This window comes from Magnolia sinica, chromosome 3 (genome assembly GCF_029962835.1).
Source record: "Magnolia sinica isolate HGM2019 chromosome 3, MsV1, whole genome shotgun sequence".
NCBI lineage: Eukaryota > Viridiplantae > Streptophyta > Magnoliopsida > Magnoliales > Magnoliaceae > Magnolia > Magnolia sinica.
In genome coordinates, this window is record NC_080575.1 from 19168009 (window position 1) to 19181533 (window position 13525).

At 37.3% G+C, this 13525-nt stretch overlaps 1 long non-coding RNA gene across 2 annotated transcripts; it reads right to left on the reverse strand.

Annotated features, from left to right (window-relative positions):
• Window positions 1-530: 530 nt before the first annotated feature.
• LOC131239644 (uncharacterized) lies at window positions 531-5101 on the reverse strand. 2 transcript variants are annotated; one of them, XR_009168306.1, is made up of 5 exons: window positions 4521-5101; window positions 4271-4390; window positions 3959-4153; window positions 1530-2194; window positions 531-1316 (listed from the first exon to the last, which is right to left on the reverse strand). It is a non-coding gene; the product is annotated as an uncharacterized LOC131239644 (long non-coding RNA). The 2 variants fall into 2 exon arrangements; XR_009168305.1 differs by having other exon boundaries at window positions 531-2194.
• Between the last annotated feature and the right edge of the window lie 8424 nt (window positions 5102-13525).

The window sequence follows — 13525 nt, forward strand, 5'->3', positions numbered from 1 at the left end:
ACTATGTATGATGAGCTGCACATACCTTGCTAGGCATGCATCTCATGTAGGTTGTTTGCGTATTCTAATATCCTCGTATTAGTGGAGTACGGGACGTATCAGAACCCTTACATTACTTTTATGAATCTCTTGAATTATTGTTAATATTAAAGGATAACCATCACTATGAGTAGGGCGTTGAACCCCTTCAACTGTACAGATGGTGCAGGTAATGTACAGATTGAAGTCATAGAAGGTCATCTCCCTATGAAAGACTATACTGAAATAATAAGAAGATAGCTTTGCGATTTTGGTTTTATACTTCTGTTACGAACTCAATAGATGTAATAAACTCCTATTGAGAAGGTATTTGATGATTCTTTTACTCTGATGAAATAATCAATACTGTCGATTTTATTCTCGTGAATGTTACCCTCATGAATATATCTAAATGTGATTCAAATGAAAAAAATATAATGTGAGATTTCTAAAGCATCCAATTTATATATTATTAACACCCAGTTTTCTCGGACACAAATATGAACTCTAGCCATGAAAATTCAAGACGTGACACAAGAAGCTGAAAATTGTATAATAACTTAGCCACAAATAAAATGGGATCTGTTAAGGAGGTGGGCTACAATAGCAAACTGTCTTAGCTAATATAAATGCAATTACTCACAGCAATTCCTTTGAGATTGAATAGCCTCTGATTCTTGTTGAATTAGATCATGAGCTGAGCGAGCTGCACAACATAATGACCTGTAAAGGAATGCTCCCCATGTGACCTGTATACGGAAACTTGTGCAAAGAATGAGATACAAGAAGAGCACATAGCTATTTGCAACCCAACAACAAAAGCATAGAGAAAGCCTGCGACAAGCTGTTAGGCAACTGATCATTGACACTAATTTTTAGTTGATACTAGCATGACAAGAATCAAAGCTAAGGAAAATGCCTGATAACTCATAAGATTGGTTCAAGGTAAGTAAATGAGAAATCATAAGCACTAAAAGAAGGTGGAAATGCCCGATCCATACACCTAATATTGCTAATTACAAATGATGATGTTTTGAGATATAATAATGTTATTAGAAGTGACATGAACTCAAAAAGACAAATTCCACTGCATTAAAATAAGCCAACATGCCTAAATACATTGATGGTCTTCTGCAATATAGGATTTTTATATTGGTTCACATTCTGAGTATAGACAACCAAGTTAATAGAAATATTTTTAACCAAAGATAAATTCTTACTCACTGAAGCAGAGGCTGTTGGTGCAAGATGGTTGATTGTGAGAGTCGATCAAAGTTGTATTTCTCGTCTGCAGCATGCTGCATCAAATTCCAGATCTTAGTACGTGTTCATTTCACTATCTTAAGAATCCCACAACATCTAATTAGAAATTGATTGGTGCTAGGTAGGCAGGCCTTTATCCAAACACACCATTTATAAAGAACTGTCATAAGCATGAAAAACAGGCTTATGAAACATGAGAAGTGTGTGCATATGGACTTCCACTGATATGAAGAAAAAGGCAAAGTTACCTGATCTACAATAAATAAGTCTTGATCAATCTTGCCAATGATAAAACCAAGATTGAACTAGGGACTGGCTCCTCCTTGTTCTAAGATCATTGATACTAAATTGCAAAACAGAACATATCTCTGAACCAGAACTAGGGACTGGATTATCCAAAATCACATTGGAAGATTGTGCCAATGGAGCTGTGTCGATCAAGCGGCCTCTTGCCTACATGCCCTGGGTCAAATAAACAGGCTGGTCTACCATCAGGTGGGCCACAAAGAACAGATCAAATGCATGGCTAAGAACAGTTTGGCCCAGTGTTCATTAAATGTACATTTGCCCCACCTGATGGGTGGGTGGACAAAACTCCCTGATTCCTGTGCCAGTGAATCTACATGTTGGGGCTTGCGGCCCACCTAATGAGCAACTTGGATCTTGCACATGAGGGCCATATTGGCACATGTGGAGGCATGTGTAGGTGCTGCTCCCTACAGACACATGGTATCAACAGACCTCCAAAGCAGATGCCTACATGGAAATGTACATCACAAGGCACAAGAAATGGCTTGGAAATGCACCTTAAGGAAGCTCTGCAAAGGGCATCTCTGGGAAAGTTCATTGACCAATGGCGAGAGTTGTTTGCATCCGTCATCCAATTTCATAAAGAACTGTAGAAGTGCGAGACCTGTGTAGCCAAATAGAGCAGGAAAATGCAGAACAGGGTTGGCTCAGTTTGAAGCATTGAAATGTGCAAGCCCACATCAACACATGCTCAAATATGCATAAAAATGGTGCCACCAAATGGATTGTATGAAGAGGCTCTAATCGCATTGTGATTCGTCGGCAGTCCCCATCAACTGATGGGATGGACCGATTTTCCTCCAGTCTGAGTACTGGATATGGATTTGAAGTTTGTGCCCTTCATATATTCAAGGAAGAAAATGCTACCATCTTGAAACGCCAAACAGCATGACATCCAGGTTGTCATCAGGTGGCTAGGATCTTCCAAATTAAGAGATTTTTCGGGCACGGTCCATCCATAGCAGGTCACATCAGCCATTGGTTTGGATTACTGAACCATGAGGCCAACTTGATAAACTAAAAATATGAAATCCTGTGCATAAAGGACTGGAATTCATGAAATTTCTCTGCTTGAAATCATGTGAATTTCGAGCTATAAACTACCACGTAACCAAAGTATACATCTCAAGTTTAAACAACATCACCTTTTGCTTCCAACAAGTCTCAGGACGATAAAGATCACTGAAAAACACCAAGATTGTCCAAACAGGTCATCTGCTTCAAAGTTAGTCTAATTAAAACTATGAAAAAAAAAAAAAAAATCAACAAAAACCAGCAATATCAGAGTACAAAAAACAACCAACATAACCCAGAAGAGAAATTCATGTCTTTCTTTTTTAGCCAACAAGAACTGGTAGGGGATCCATCTCAGCATCCATCAAGCCAGTTTATGGAAATATGGTCATTTGATGTATTTTGTTTTGTTGCCCTATAGAAGAGAAATTTATTGCGATTACTTATTGAAGCATCTGGTGCTGCTTTATCCAACAATGGCAATAACAATTCTGTCATAGCAATTACAAGAAATTATGTATATAAATTTATATAGATAATTAATTCTACAAAGGAAACATTAGCATCAGCATTACTTTTTTCAACACTTGATTCAACAAATGGCAAGGATTTTTTTTTCTACAAAAAATTGCTACCAGCTAAAAGCTCCCACAACTTGTACAAAATAACCAGATTAAGTATATGATAACCATAGTTTAATACATTACTGAATCGAATTGTATATGCTAGTCCAGTAAAGTGGAAAGAATCAAAATGCAAATGTCCTTCCTCATTATGCATGCTAAGAAACATTATTATTATTATTATTTCCTTTCTTCTTAAATGCTTGTTTATTGAAACAATGGTAGAGAAGGATTCATGTAGCTAACCCCAATTAAATGAGATAAGGGTTAGATGATGATGAAGAGGAACATCTGCTGCCAAGGTGTCATTACACTTTTTCCTTTTGTTTATGTTGTCTTTTAGTGTTTAAAAGCCAAATTTTTCCAGATAAAAAATTCACAATCTGTAGAAGTTATTAATAATAAGGTTTGCTTGCTAAAAGACAAAAGAAATAAAGAAACGGAATGCAGCAATTGCACCTCTACGGTAGATGTGTTCCTACCATGAAATCTTTTGTATCCTACTATAAAACATACCCTTAATGTTGAAATCGTGTTGTATTTCTTACTGAAAAGCATTTAAAATCGGCAGCATATCCTCATGTAAACATTTCTTTGGGTGTTGCAGTTCATGGCTAGAAATTAGAAATACTTGACATTATTTCTAAGGAAATAAATACAAGTAGGACAGCATGAAATTCTTTAAAAAACCCTCTCCAAAATGCTTTGTACAGACTGTCAAATGTACTAACCTGAACTCTTTTGTTACGGGCATATTGCAATGTCCCATCAAAGTTCTTTTCACTAACTGCGATAAGATGTCAATAGATAAGAAACTCCAATATTTATACTCCGATCTTCACAAACGAATCCAAAATCTTCCACTTGACCAACTTAGTCAGTACAATGGTAATAACACGTAAAAAACATAGACTATTCAAGAAGCCCTTTGAAAACAAATGAGAGGTTGGTAAATCAGTACAATTGAATAGTAGAACATATTACAAATGCCCACTTCTATGATTTTCTTTTATGATTCAATTATTCAGATATGATAATTATACCTCAATAATATTAATGGTGAAGTTGACCATGAACAATAAGCTCCACGAGCAACATAGGCCTCTTCTTCGACATTCAAATGCTTGAATCGGACTTCGACTATGAGAACCTCGATTTCGGCTCTGACCGAACATTTGAGATAGACCCATTAACGATCCGTCAGCAAAAAGGTTACAGAAGGTTTGATAGAAAAAATGAAGAAAGAAAAAAGAAAAAAATAATAATAATAAAGAGGAAGATAGAGGAGCTTACCAGTCGATTCAGTCTTTGAGCTTCAACAGGAACTTCTCATTGCTCTCCTCTGTAACTCTAATCAGTCTCTCCAACAAATTTCGAAGTCCATCTCTAGCTGCAATCAAGGGCAGCAGCTGGCCTCCCCTTCTCCATCGTCATCCTCCATTAAAATCAGAGTTTCGAGGCCCATCTCCTGCCGCAAGCAACGGTAGTCACCGGTCCCCCCTTTCTCCATCTCTGATTAGGTGAAGCAGAATCCTCGTCCATTGCAGCCACCACCAGCACAGCGCCCCTCTGCTCCGCCTCTGATCTATCATCCTTCTTAAATACGGTAGCCACAGCCACCGTCAATAGGGCCAACAGCTTCATCCGCTGCACCCTCTATCACATCAAGTGCGTCGTCGTCAACAATGAGATCCGTCGAACCCACTAAGCATCATCGTCAACAACTAAGAGCAGTGTTTCCTGCTCTGTCTCCGACTTGGCGATGTTATGCAACTCATCATAGGAATCTGATTCCGCCATCGCTACTGGAGCACCAGCAATGCTCGAACAACAGCACCGCCGATCAGCAGCGCCACAATACCAACACCAGCATTGCTCGAGCCTTCCAATATCCGTAGATTTCAATAGCTGATGTATTGACGTCAGCACGTTCTGTGGATCCCATCATGAGGTATATTTTATATCCAAACCGTCCATCCATTTGAAGAGCTCGTATTAACGCTTGATACAAAAAATAAAATAGATCTGAACATCAACTGGACCACACTGTAAAAAGAAGTGGGGGGATTGAACGTCTACCATTGAAACTCTTTGGGGGTCACAGAAGTTTTGGATCAATATGATATTTGTTTTTCCTCTTCATCCACGTCATTTTGACTTTGTGAACAGATTTGATGGAAAATAAATGTTAAGGTGGGCCCTACGAATATTTTAACGGTGAAAATCATTACCCTGCTGTTATTTTTGGTGTGGTCCAGTTGACCTTTGGATATGATTCATTTTTTGGATAATACACTAAAATGATATCAAAAACTGGATGAACGGTATGGATATAGTAAGTACATCATTTTGGGCCATGCAACTTTGATCTCCTTTGAACCGTTCGTAAACTCGGAGCTCGAGGAGCGTCAGCGCTCGTCTTTGCACGACACGTAAGCTATATAGTGTGGTAGGCCAGCCAATCCGCGCCCATTTTGCGGGAGAGACAGATTGAAAGGGAAACGGGTCGGCTACTCCCCCTGCCATCATCCAATGGCTGATGGTCAGTGCTGTGGGCCCCACTATGATGTATGAATTTCATCTATGCCGTCCATCTATTTTTCCAGATCATTTTATGGTATGAAACCAAAAATGAGATACATCCCAATCTCAATTGGACCACATTACAGGAAACAGTGTTGAATGAGCGTCGATCATTAAAAACCTTTTGGAGGCCATAAAAGTTTTGGATCAAGCTGATTTTTGTTTCTTAACTTCATCTGGGACTGTATGACCTAATCAACAGATTGGATTTCAAATAAACAGTACAGTGGGCCTTAGGAGGATTTTAATGGTGCATATCCAATCACTATTGTTTTCCTGTGGTGTGGTACACCTGAGATTTATAGCCCTCTAATTTTTTATATGAATCCCTAAAATGATATGGATGAACAGAATGGATGAAGCAGATACATCATGGTGGGGCTCACAAATCACTGGCTCGTGGCGGGGGAGTAGCCAATCCGTTTCCGTTTGAAAGGGGGTGGAAACTGACCTACCCCCGCCGGACAATGTTCCGTCCAGGCAGGGCTCTGTGCGGCCCACCTTGATGTAAGGGTTTTATCCACTCCGTTCATCCTTTTTCTCGGATCATTCTACCAAATGATGTTAAAAACGAGGCAGGTCCACAGCTCCAGTGAGCCACACCAAAAGGAAGCAGCAGTGGTAATGAAACCCTGAGTTGAAACTTTTTCAAGGGCTATGGTGATGTTTTTTTACCATCCAAAGTGAAAACAGAAATATCAGTCTGACCCAAAACTTCTGCATCTCCCAAGAAATTTTTCATGGTGGGCGTTCAATCCCTACTTTGTGGTCTTCTTAGGAATTAGTGTCAGCTGATTTTTGAGTTCATACACTAAAATGATCTGTAAATATAGATGGATGGTGTGGATAAAAACCTTACATCAAGATGCCCCTACAGAGCCTTCCACGGATGAATCTTCGTCCGGGTGGGGTAAGACGTAATCCGCTTGGAAACCCATTTGGCTCCTGACACCGCCACTAGCCAGGTGAGTAGTGGCCAGTGCTGTGGGCCCACCATGATGTATGTGCTTTATCCCCGCCCTTCATCCATTTTTCAAAATTGTTTAGGGGTCGATCCAAAAACTGAGCCAGATCTAAATCTAAGGGCACCACACCAAAGGAAAACTGCTTAATGTCCATTCAAAACCGCCATACCTTCACGTTAGGCTAGCCACACCAAAGGAAAGCTGCTTAATGTCCATTAAAAACCGCCCTATGTTGGTGAAGGGTTAGCCGTTGGCATTGCCGACGGCTAAAAGCCGTCGGGGAAACCATCATAAGGCCACTAGCATTGGTTATTTATTTTTTTAATGGAGACTTTAGTTGGTTTTTCACATACTAACCAACAACCACGGTCCTATACAAGGCCCCACGTTTACTCTCGTTGAGAGCTCCCATGAAGAATGACACATAAACACTCGTATCTGTGACCTATATAAGGATTTGATTTAGGTCTTACACAAGAGTCAAAGGTCCTGTACAAGAACGTAATCGAGTTTGGGTCATAAATTCTTACCATCAATTCCACACAATGAATGAGAGTATATAAAATCTTACACTTGACAACTTACTTATCGAATTGAGTCTCTTTTATAGCTCTGTCTTGGGTAGCTTGATCGTTGCTCTTTTATACCTCAATCAACTCCCAATTTCTCCCCCAATCATGATGTCGATGTTTGTCAATGCTCCAACTCCAAGATTAAACAGCTTGCATGTTGTGCTCCTTTGAGGTGACCAAGGTAATGAGAGGTTGGTTAAATCTCTTATAAGGGAAAGTTATATTTCCTATAGGATTCACCTATATGGGTCAGAGGATTTAGACAATGATATACTAAGATATCTTAAGTCTAATCTCTAGAAAATGATGGAGTTCAAACTCATCTTCAATGTGGAGGTTAGAATCCTTATACGAGTATTAATCTTAGGGAATATGACTTAGAACTCATTGGTATAAAGGCTTGGGATGAGGGATATGAATATGGATTCACTTAAGCTTCTATTGTACCAAAAATCCATGCAAAAGATCAAGAACCGAAACTCTTTAAAAGAAGTTCGAACTCCAACGGTTAAAAGGAGAGGACGGGGGGTTAATGGCTCTATCGATGCCATCAAATGATACTTCAATGCTACTGAAAATACCTTCGATGTCATCCAAAAAATAAGATAAATGATGAATTTCTTGCTAGATATATCGAACTTTTCACTTGATGTCATCGATGAACCTTCAATGCGATCGAAGTTGGCCTCGATGCCATTAGGGCCTATTTGGGAGCGTGGATTTGAAAGCCCCTGGATTCTGAATCCCTATGATTTGAAACCCCCTAGATTTGAAATCCTCCCAGTGTGTTTGACACCTTGAAGTGTGAATCAACTTTAATCCAAAAGTAGTTATGCATGGTATATTTATAGGGGTTTGAATTTAATTACTAAATCAACTTTAACATCTCTAATTAGTGAGATATGTAATTTTTGACACAATAGTTGTGATAAGCCCGCTAAAATATATACTTTGCCCGAAAATGATGACATTCCAAGTCTCGGATGGGCCACAAGCACAAGATCATATCTGAGTGACTAACCAACGATTTTTAATCATTGATTTACATGGAAAATGTTTAGACGGTGCTAGACAATGTTTGGACAGTGCTGATTTACATGGATAATGTTTGGACAGTGTTGATCATCATTAGTGAGCCATGTGCCTAATAGAATGATAGTATAGTGACACACATGTTACAACTGCAACTATTGAAATGATTTTAGGTGTAATCCAAGCTCTCACCGTGGATTTCAAACCCTCTCAAAGAAGGGATTTGAAAACCCCCTGGATTTGAAACCCCTAGTTACTTTATCCTGCCAAACAACCAGGGGATTTGAAACCCCCTCAAATCCCCTCGATTCCATAGTGCCAAACGACCCCTTAAGAAAATCAGAACAAATATGATTTTATTATTGGAAAGTTTTGACTCTCGATCAATGCCATCAAGGGGGCGAAGAACCTTTGATGGCAGCTCGATCCCCAGCTCGATGGGATCAAGCAGCCATCAAAAACTGCTGTTTTGAGTGTTTGTTTTCACAGTAGCTTCGTATTTCTTCTAGTTTTATTTATCATGTTCTACTTGGGTTCATAAGGCTAAAGAATGATCAAATAGGTATTCTTATCAAGCCAAGATCATCTAAAGGTTCAAGGGATATTTTCGGCTAAAGGTTAAGGACACAAAGGCACCTCATTTACCTATTCTTTGCTCCTTAATGCTCCATTTTTAATTGTGTCTTCGGTCTTCATCTTTTAAGGACTCAACCAACTACTTGACACAAGGACTCACGTGATTGACAAATAAGGTACAAAAATCAGTACACTAACATCAATTTCCTTTCAACTAATCGAACAAGTCATCAATGCAAGGCAAGGGATGCTTGTTTTTTTTTTTTTTTATATATATTTTCACTTAATTTAACCAATGATAATCAATACATAGATGCAGTGTTCTATCCTTTTTCTTCACAAAAATCACCGGCATGCCCAACAGCGAAGTACTTAGCTGAATAAATCCTTGTGCCTTCAATTCTTTTAGTTAATCTTTCATTTCCTTCAACTTGATGGGCACCATTTGATATGGTGCCATAGATATCAGAGCAGTTTCTGTTAGAAGATCGATGTTAAAATATAGTTCTCGACGAGGAGGCAAACCAGGTATATCTTGGAAAACTTCAAGGTATTCTCTTACTACACTACCGAAATTTGATCCAAGGCAATTCTTGTGATTTTCCATCTACTAATGCCATAATATGTTTGATCTTCTCATTCTTCTTTCCTTGAATTTTGAATGGTTCCTTTCCTAGAGTAAAGAAAGTGACTGTTTTTTTTATAACAGTCCAGTTTAACATGATTCGGGGTAGGCCAATCCATCTCAAGAATGATATCTTAGCCCTCCAAATCAATCACTACTATATTAGCTAACATCAAAATTCTACCTAATATAATTGGGATAGATTTGCATATTTTATTCAAAATAACTAACTTTCCTACAGAAGATTCTACCGAAATACAGAAAATTCTACCGAAATTTTGTTACGAGGGTTTCTGATTTCAACCCTAATCAAATTACTATAGGCAATGCAACAAAGGACAATATACTTTAAGAATCAAATAATACAAAAATTGGAGTGTCATGTATTTTGATCATACCTTCCACAATATTAATACTATCTTATGGGTTCTTAGTTTGTGTAATAAAGTGACCAGAATAAACTCGTGCTCAAGACGGTTGCTACCTATTCTGTGGACTTCCTTGACTTTGAGATGCTGGATGGAAAGGTATATTCTTCTGATATTGTTGTGGCTTAGGATGTAGAGGATAAGACGCTTAAGATGTTTGCCTTGAATATTACTGATTTGGTGTTGATATTTGCAGTATAGGAGTATCTGTTGAAGAGGCATCGTACCCATGTCCCTAAGTCTGGTTCTACAAAATTGAGCCTTGTGTCCATATTTTCCACAATATGAGTAGTTTCCAAGGAACTATTGCTCATGTTTTCTCGGTATCACAGGATAAACATTCGGTCAAAGTCTCTTTTTCAGAGATTGTTGCCGACTAGGTGTCGCTCAACTTTGACTTTCCATTTTTTCAACCATACTTGAAATTTTAGGAAACGCTCGTTGTCCCTCTCAGCTCGAAGGGCTTTGTACATAATCTCTTAGAAAAAATTTCTCTGGATGTTCTGCTAAAGCCCTTCTTTGAACCTAGTTATCTTGTAGTCTTCATCTTCTACTAACCTCGGAACATACCTTGATAGCTCTGCGAACTTCACTTAGTATTAATCTACATTCATCGTGCCTTATTGAATATTAACAAACTTTGTCATCTTTTGGTTGCTTAGGCTTTTGGAAAATACTTTTTTATGAAATTTATCATAGAATTCATTCCAAGTTCATGTACATGACTGGATGTGACCATTCTTTTATTGGTACCCCTCTATATATCAGCTTCACCTTGAAGAACAAACATCACGAATATGATGTTATGACCATTTGGGTAGTTCATCGCTTCTAACGTCTTCTCGATTTGCTTCAATTAATCCTTACCGATTGATGGATCGGAAGTGCCCTTGAAAACTGTCAGATGTAATTTAGTGAATTTTTTGAGCAGATCCACCTCTCGTGATTGCTTAGGCTTGAATGGAAATGAATTCCTATGGCTTTGGGGCGCCTGGCTCCGATTGGCCAACAATTCTACTGAGTTAAAAATCGGTCCTACTTTTGCTTCATCATCGTCGCTATCTGACTTATCAAGCCAAATGCAGCATCTCAGGGATGAGCGTTAGGTCTAGCAAAATTAGCCCGCATCATGGTTGGGGATAACAGAAGCTAAGTGTTTGGTCCAACATCACTTGAGTTAACTGGAAGAGGTGGTGGTGGAGGATCTTTCCTAACTTCTTCAACTTCATTTTTGTTTACTTTATTCTCATCATGCTCATAAAGAGTCATCCTATATTCTTTAGGAATAGCAGGGTTTACTAGCGGAGTGTTAGGCAGAGGTGAACTTGCAAATGGGAGTAAATCACGAATACAACGATTCTTCTTGGGAGTCATTTGTTCCTATAAAAAGGGAACTTGAATTTAGTGAAGTGGTAAATTTTCATATTTATAAATATAATTATGTGTATTCTAAGTAGGGTAACAAAAATAACACTTGAAAGAATTTTTCTAGAGAAAAACTCCATTGATTGGACCAATCCAATCCACTAATTTAGATAGTTTAGTTATTTATTTATTTATTTATTAGGTGTTGTTCCAGTCATTATTTCATACCCTTAGAGACTTCAAATTCACCTCAAATTTTTTTATGAGATTCAACTATGAGTCTTCTATGTTGCGGTAGAATTTCACCTTATTCCTCTTATTACAAAAAAATTCTAAAATTCATATAATTAGGTCTATCCAAAAATAGAAGAATTCTAACCAGTCTATACTAATCCCCTGAATCAGTATAGAAACTGCCACATTTTTATTTTCTAACTATTTTTTTCCTAAAACTAAATTTGTCCAATCATGATTTGACTTTTAGATTGCATCAATTTGAGTTGGAATTTAATAGTTACGAAATTTTGAAGTTTAGTGATTTTTGTTGTTCATTGTTGTCTAGCAGAATGTTAAGGATTAAAATTTGTTAAAATTTATTCCAGGTTCTAAATTTGTATTTTTAAGTTGTAGTATACCCTACGAAAGGCCGGCATCCATACAGAGTCCTCATGAGGGAATTCTAACTTTGATTTCAATGTTATTCACTTAGCACAACAATCAAATAGGGAATCCTAAGTGCCACATTTCTAATATTAAGAACTTATATTTTTTGTACTTATGGGAACCATAACATACGAGTCACCTACTATTAAAACATGATTTCTCTCTAATACTAAACTGTCAAAACCTAAATTTTGGGTATTAAGCACGCATCCCAGACCCAAGATCCGCATCGCGGCTCGTACACCAAGTATAATTACTCCATCTAATACATTTACGCAGAGATATAATTTTATATTTTTAAGGTAAGGTAAAAGTCACATTCAAACAAACTCTCAAACCATACATCTGAAAGTAACATCTATTCTTGCTCACCAAACTTAAATCCATTTTTGGGTCTTATTGATTGAACCTAAGCGTTGATAACCTCGAGTGCAGTACGATGTAGTTTTAATTCAGTGAGACTGAGATCGAATCCTTAAGGACTTCTATTTGTGCATTCTCAAAACACTTTAGAACTAAAACTATAACTAAAAGTAGCTATAAAACTTGAATCAGAAGAAAAAATAACGAAAGTTTAAATAATTTAGAGAGAATATTAATAAAATGAAATATTAGAGTGTCAAGGATCCACTTCTAGCAATTCTCAATGCCCAATTCACTTGATTCAATTAGATAACACAACTGGAATTGAAGTCTTATCCTATCTGGCCAGATGATAGAGCTGTTAACTTAAAATTCATAGCCCAAAATAAATTTAACTCCAATCGATTCAGTTCCTACATGAAGCACCAAGTTATTAATCGCAGTGAATTCAAAGTATCTATTGTGCCCGTAGTTTACGATAAATTCATGAATTTTACAAATTAATTCCTTGCAAAATAGATAAGCCAACAATCTTAGCCTTCCTAAGCATCAAAAGTATTCAAAATTGACAATAGATCAAAGTAAACTAAAACTAAAGCTTTATTCTAACTAAAATCAATGAATTGTTCGACATTTAAACCATAGAACTTGAATAAAAGTAAATTAGAATATTAAAAATAACTATAGGTTTCATCTCTTAGTCATAGCTAAGAGATTTAGCCAACCATTGTCATTGTCAAACTAAACTCAAATAAAAATATGAATAAATAAATAAATAACGACAACAACTTAGAACTAAAAGATTAAAGAAGAAAAACGGCTCTATAGAAGCTCTATAACCTATTGCTCTCTCTCTTAAATCCTAATTCATATCTAAAATAACCTAAATTATCCCTTTAAATAGAAAAATTTCATACCAACTTCAATTTTTTGCACTTTTGTTATGCTTCGGTGATACTGATAATGGCATTTAGTTGCACAGAAGTTAAGCCGAATTAACTCTCATTTGTAATTGAGTTTCTCTAAGACACATCAGACTCTATGTGTCTTTTAGGTCGCACTGAATCTTCCTTCGATGGCATCGAATATCACTTTGGTCATACCAAACAATTGAGCTGAATTAACT